Source organism: Phocoena phocoena, chromosome 6, assembly GCF_963924675.1.
Source record: "Phocoena phocoena chromosome 6, mPhoPho1.1, whole genome shotgun sequence".
Lineage (NCBI taxonomy): Eukaryota > Metazoa > Chordata > Mammalia > Artiodactyla > Phocoenidae > Phocoena > Phocoena phocoena.
The window spans coordinates 23,093,801-23,101,121 of record NC_089224.1 but is presented as its reverse complement, the minus strand read 5'-3'; the positions used below and the strand labels follow the sequence as shown (position 1 = coordinate 23,101,121).

At 33.4% G+C, this 7,321-nt stretch overlaps 1 non-coding gene and 1 pseudogene across 1 annotated transcript; one reads left to right on the top strand and one right to left on the bottom strand.

Annotated features, from left to right (window-relative positions):
- The first annotated feature begins 1,201 nt into the window (after positions 1 to 1,201).
- LOC136125227 (U6atac minor spliceosomal RNA) lies at positions 1,202 to 1,313 on the top strand (annotated as a pseudogene).
- A 5,575-nt stretch (positions 1,314 to 6,888) lies between these two features.
- Positions 6,889 to 6,995, bottom strand: LOC136125252 (U6 spliceosomal RNA). Its single transcript, XR_010656019.1, has one exon. It is a non-coding gene; the product is annotated as a U6 spliceosomal RNA (small nuclear RNA).
- Positions 6,996 to 7,321: the final 326 nt, after the last annotated feature.

Below are 7,321 nucleotides of genomic sequence, written 5' to 3'. Positions count from 1 at the left end.
ATTATCTGGGGAAGAGCATCCCAAGAAGAGGAAAAAAAAAGAGTAAATTCTTGTTTATCAAAAAATAAAGAGGGGATAGCATCTGCAGAATGGTGGGCTAGGAAGCTCCAAGCTCTCATTCTTCCAAGAAATATTAAAAACACAACTAGAGACTGTCTGAAACAACTTGATACAAGCTCCGGAAAATAGTCAAAGCTTTACACACTATGAAAACATCCAATCAAGAAAAAAAACACACTTATTCACACCTGTCCCACCCGCTTCTCAGCATGGCAGTGGCCTTGGTTTTGAGAAGGTGGAAGCTCAGTTACCAGTCCCCTTCTTCCATCATATCTGGAGGTAGCAGAGCAGATGTTATTTGCCATCTACTGTGTATACCTCTTCTAACCAGTCTGGGGATACTTGAAGGACTGCTGTCAGGTGCTCATTTGTTTTGCATAACTCAGAATCCAGGCAGGAAAAGTGCTCATAAAACTACAAGATGGACATACAATATACTACCTAAGGCATAGAGAAGAAGCTGGAGTGAGACTTTTTGGGAAATTAAAGTATTCAAAAGCAGTCATATGTATGGCAGAATTTAGAAAGCCATTCACATGCACAGGACTTTTCTCAGAAAAGTCCTGAGAAAACTTTAAGCTTTCACCTGGATTGATCCTTAAGCTAAGCAGTATAGGCATGCAAAGACTGGAAGAGGTGGCTGTTGTTCTCTGTCTCCCTCTGTGTGTGTGTCTTTCTCTCTCTCTCTCTCTCTCTGTTTTTTCTTGTTGTTGTTTCTTAGTTTCAATTCCTGTCATTAAAGGAAATCTCTGTCAAACATTAGCTGAGCATGAGTTAAAGGAACAGAGAGTTCAGTGATCACACACATCAAGGAATAGTCTTTGCATAATAGTTTGAAAAATTCTCAAAACAGACTAACATAACCTTCAATAATATAAATATCAAACCTTGGAGAAAGAAGATAACGTGATTTCCAACGTTACTGCATTATAACAGTCACATGGCAAGCTTTGAAAAAAGAAATTACAAGTTATAATAAGAAACAGGAAAGCACTGCTCATTCTAATGAACAAATTAGGTTGAAAGAAATCATTCCTGAGTAAGCCCAAAACATCAAACTTACTACACAAAGACTTTAAAACAAATGTTTTAAATATGCTCAAAGTGCTAAGGAAAAACACAAAGAACTGAAGGAAATCAGCTGTTATCTGAAAGGAGAAAAGGTTAGTTTTCCCTTGATGCATGGAAGAGGCCTTCAGGCCTGACAGTTAAGACACTGCCATCTACTTGGTGACATCTAAGTATGGTTAAAAAATAATTTTAAAAAGAATGAAAGGGGGCTTCCCTGGTGGCGCAGTGGTTGAGAGTCTGCCTGCCGATGCTGGGGACATGGGTTTTTGTCCCGGTCCAGGAAGATCCCACATGACACAGAGCAGCTGGGCCCATGAGCCATGGCCGCTGAGCCTGTGTGTCCAGAGCCTGTGCTCTGCAACAGGAGAGGCCACCACAGTGAGAGGCCCACGTACTGCAAAAAAAAAAAAAAAGAATGGAAGGAAATCAGGAAAATGATGTATAAACAAAATGAGAAAATCAACAAAAGTTGGAAATTATAAAAAGGAACTGAACAGAAATTATGGAGCTAAAAAGTACAGTAACTAAAATAAAAAGATTAACTAGAGGGGTTCAAAATCAGCTTTGAACAGACAGAAGAAAGGTTTAGTGAACTTGAAGATAGACAATTAAAATTATCAAGTCTCAAGTACAAATAAATAAGTAAATAAATAAAGAAAGAATGAAGAAAACTGATGACGGCACTTATAGGACAATATCAAGCAGACCAAAATATGTATTATGAGATTTCTGGTGGGGGGTAGACAAAAATGAACAAAAAAATAGACAGAAAAATGACAGAAAACATTAACAAAATGTGATAGTAAGTTCTTACCTATTAATAATTACTTTAAATGTAAACTGATTAAACCAATCAAAAAGCACAAAGTAGCCAAATGGATTAAAAAAAAAAATACATAGGATCCAACCATATTTGTCTACAAGAGACTCATCTTACCTTTAAAGACACACATAAGCTGAAAATGAATAGATGGAAACAAGTATTTCATTCAAATAGTAACACAAAGGAAGGAGGTGTAACTATACTAATAATAGATGAAATAAACTTTAAGTCTAAAAGTGTCATAAGACACAAAGAAGGTCATTACATAATACCAAAGGAGTAAATTCAAGAGGGAGATATAACATTTATAAATATACACACTCAACATCAGAAGACTTAATAATATAAAGCAAATATTGATATATCTAAAGACAGAAAGAGACTTCAATACCCCACTTTCAATAATAGATAAATTATTCAGACAGAAGATCAATAAGGAATCAGTGAACTTGAATCCTATAGACCAAATGAACCTAACAGACATTTACAGAACTTTCCACCCAACAGCAGAAGAATACACATTATTCTAAAGCACATTTATAACATTCTCCAGTAGAGATCACATGGTAGGCCACAAAACAAGCCTTAATATATTTAAGATCATATCAAGTACATTTTTGACCACAATGTGATTCCTTAATTTATTCGTTCTTTGAGTGTGTTGTTTGATTTCCACATATCTGTGAATTTTCCCATTTTCCTTATGTTACTGATTTCTACTTTCATTCTGTTGAGATCAAAAAAATAGTTGGTATGAATTCAATCTTCAAAAATTTTCTTCAACTTTATAGTGGTATAAATGACAGATTAAAATGTATATAATTAAGGTGTACAATTGATGTTTTTATATACATATATGTTGTTACCACAATGAAGTTTATTAACTTATCCATCACATCACATAGTTACCTTTTCCTGATGAGAATACCTAAATCTACCCTCTTACCAAATTTCAAGTATACAATACAGTAGTGTTAACTATTGTCACCATACTGTACATGAGACCTCCAGAACTTATTCATCTTGCATAACTGAAAATTTGTAATCTTTGACCAACATTACCCCACTTCCCTTCCCCCCAAGACCCTGGAAACCACTATTCTACCCTCTGATTTTATGAGTTTGACTGTTTTATTTGACTATAGATTCCATGTATAAGTGGCATCATGCAGTATATTTCTTTCTGTGGCTTGCTAGTTCACTTAGCATAATGTCTTCTAGCTCTATTCTTGTTGGGAAAATTGACATGATTTCCTCCCTTTTAGGCTTAATAATTCATATATATATACATACACACACACACACACACACACACACACACACACACATTCTTTATCCATTCATCCATTGGTCAACATTTAGTTTGTCTCCATATCTTGGCTATTGTGAATAATGTTGCAGTAAACATGTAGGACAGATATCTCTTGTATCAGGTGATTCTAATTTCCATTCCTTTGGCTATATACCCAGAAGTGGGATTTCTGGATCATATGCAATCCTATTTTTAATTTTTTGAGGAACCCCATACTGCTTTCCATAACGGCTGAACCAATTTCCATTCCCACCAATAGTGTATAAAGGTTCCCTTTCTCCCACATTCTCACCAATGCTTGTTAATCTTTCATCTTTTGATAATGAGATTTCTAGCAGGTGTAAGATGATATCATACTGTGGTTTTGATTTGTATTTCTTTGACAATTAGTGATGTTGAACATCATTTTATATACATCTTGGTCATTTGCATGTCTTCCTGAAGAAACTGGTTGGTATTCTAGTCCATTGCTCTTTTTTAAAATTGGGTTACTTGGGATTTTTTTTTTTACTTTTGAATTGAAGGAGTTCCTTATATGTTTTGGATATTAACCCCTTATCATATATATAGCTTTCAAATATTTTCTCCCATTCCATAGGTTGCCTTTTCACTCCATTGTTTCCTTTTCTATGCAAAAGCTTTTTAGTTTGATGTAATCTCACTTGTCTATTTTTACTTTTTTTTCCTGTGCTTTTGATGTCATATCCAAAAAAATCATTGCTCAGGCTAATGTCAAGATTTTTCCCCGTGTTCTCTTCTAGTAGTTCTATGGTTTCAAGTTTTATGTTTGTCTTTAATCAATTATGAGTTGATTTTTGTGTATGGTATGAAATAAGGGTCCAATTTCATTCTTCTGCATGTGAATACCCAGTTTTCCCAACACCATTTATTGAAGAGACTATTCGTTCCCCATTTTGTGTTCTTAGTACACTTTTTGAATATCAGATATTAACAAAACTAAGATAATTTTTGAAAAGACAAACAAAATCAACAAACCCTTAGCTGAAATAAGAATAAAAGAGAAAACACTCAAATAAATATAATTAGAAATGAAAGAGGAGATATTACAATATCCATTATTTCAAGTGGGATATTGAAATTCCTTACTATTATTGTATTGCTGTCTATTCCTCACTTCAGATCTCTTAATATTTGCTTTATATATTTAAGTACTCTGATACTGGGTGTATATATATTTATAATTGTTATGTCTTCCTAATGAAGTGACCCTTTATCATTATGTAATGACTTTTTTGTCTCTTGTGACAGTTTTTAACTTAAAGTCTATTTTATCAGATGTAGGTATAGCTATCCATAATTTCTTTGTGTTACCATTGGCATAAAGCATCTTTTTCCACTCATTTACTTTCAGCCTTGTGTGTCCTTAACTCTAAAATGTATCTCTGATAGATAACATATTGGTTAGATCTTGTTTTTTTTAAATCCATTTAGCCACTCTGTCATTTGATTGGGAAATTTAATCCATTTATATTTAAAATAATTATTGGTAAATAAGGACTTACTATTTCTATTTTGTTAATTTTTTTGTCTGTTTTTGCACCTCTTTTGTTCCTCCCTTGTTTTCTTTTCTTGGCATTTTACACTATTTTACATCCTCCATTCTTCAGTCTTGTCACTTGATCACCACAAGATGACTGTCACAGCTCTAATTATCACAATCTCACACAAACATCTCCAAAGGTTGAAAAAATAAGATTTGGAAAAGGAGCTCTTCTTGCATTCCTCTCCTGTTTCATCAGGAAGGAAAAAAATTTCTAGAACTCCTCCAATAGATTTCTCCTTGGATTCCACTTTCCAGAACTGTGTCACATGGACATCTTTAGCTGTAAAGAAAGCTAGGAAAGTTAATATCTGTTATTTTCAGATAAATTAATATCTGACATTTACAATGTGAACTATGGGGAGTGTCCAGAAAAGAAAGCAGTTGCCCTTACATATCTGTGAGTTCCTAACCCACAGATATAATCAGTCACAGATGAAAAATATTCACCAAAAAGAAGTTCCAGAAAGTTCCTGAAAGCAAAACTTGAATTTGCTGCATGCTGACAATTATTTACATTGTATTTACCAGTTACATGGCATTTACGTTGTTTTAGGTACTATAAATAATCTAGAGATAATTCAAAGTATATAGAAGGATATATGTAGGTTATACGCAAATTGTATGTCATTTTATATAAGGGACTTGAGCATCCTCGGATTTTGATATCTGTGGGGGGGTTCTAGAAGCAATCCCTCATGGATACCAAGGGACAACTGTAGTAACTGAGTCTAACAGACCAACCCAGTATTTGGCAATATTTATTAAGATAGATTTGAGACAGGGGTTTGCAGAATTTTAGGACTTCCCCCTAAGACTTTCCCAAGTTTCCTCAGTGTAATAAGTAAAAACTAAGACATTGGTTTCCAGATGATACTTTGAATTTAAGAACCATGGCCAGAAGCATAACCATGTATATAATTATGAGCCTAATATTAGAGTAGAAAGGGGTGGGAAGCAATATGAGCTCCAATTTTCCAGAAGTAGAAAATTTTTTAATTAAAATAAGACAAATTCTCAAGGGTATATGGAATCAAAGTTTATAAAATGTAAAATATTAGTAATGGTTTTATGCATTAGACAACATAAAATTTAAAAAATTATGTCTATATGAAATTAGTTTGAAAGTCTTATTGTCACTTTGAAACACATCATACTTTCAACACAGTACCTCTATGTTGGTATAGCTGGTATTTTTACCACTTACATTTATGAACTCGTTTTTCCTATCAACACTCATTCACAACTATGCATGTTACTAAACAAATTTAATATCTTTGTAATTGATTAACTATTTGTTTACTTAATGTACATTCTCAGAAAGACCTCCACAGTAACAACTTTCATCTGCAGAGTTGACTTTGTAAATGAGGTTGGATTCTAAAAACTAATCATGGCCCTAGCCAGAGAAATTAGTCAAGGAAAGAAATGAAAGACATCCAAGTCAGAAAGTAAGAAGTAGAATTATCTCTGTTTGCAGATGATAGGATCTTATGTGTAGAAAACTTTAAAGACTGCACAAAAAATCTGTTAAAACTAATAACTGAATTCAGTAAAGTCACAGGATACAAAATTAACATGCAAAAACAGTTGCAGTTCTGTACATTAAAAATAAACTATCAGAAAAAGGAATTTTAAAAAAATTATTGGAGTAGAGTTGATTTACAATGTTTTGTCGCTTTTTGCTGTACAGCAAAGTGAATCAGTTATACATATACATATATCCACTCCTTTTTAGATTCTTTTCCCATATAGGTCATTACAGCATATTGAGTAAGTTCCCTGTGCTATACAGTAGGTACTTATTAGCTATCTATTTTATATGTAGTAGTGTGTATATGTCAATTCCATCTCCCAATTTATTCCTTCTTCCCCTCTCCCCCCAATAACCATAAGATTGTTTTCTACATCTGTAACTCTATTTCTGTTTTATAAATAAGTTCATTTGTACCATTTTTTTTAGATTCCACATATAAGTGATATCACATGACATTTGTTCTTCTCTGTCTGACTTACTTCACTCAGTATGACAATCTCTAGGTTCATCCATGTCACTGCAAAAAATATATGGAATGCTTCATGAATTTGCATGTCATCCTTGCTCAGGGGTCATGCTAATCCTCTCTGTATTGTTCCAATTTTAGTATATGTGCAGCCAAAGTGAGCACCAGAAAAGGAAATTAAAGAAAAAACCCCATCTATGATAGCATCAAAAAGAATAAAATATCTAGGAGTAAGTGAAAGCTGTGAAAGACTTGTATACTGACATCTACATCACTAATGAATGAAGTCAGTGAAGACACATACAAATGGAAAGATATCCTGTATTCATTGAATGGAAGAATTAATATTGTTAAAATGTACATACTACCCAAAATAACTTAGAGTCAATGTAATGCCTATCAAAATCACAACTGTAGTTTTTCAAAGACAGGAAAGAACATCCTAAAATTCATATTGAACCTAAAAGGACTTCAAATGTTGTGAAAGAAAA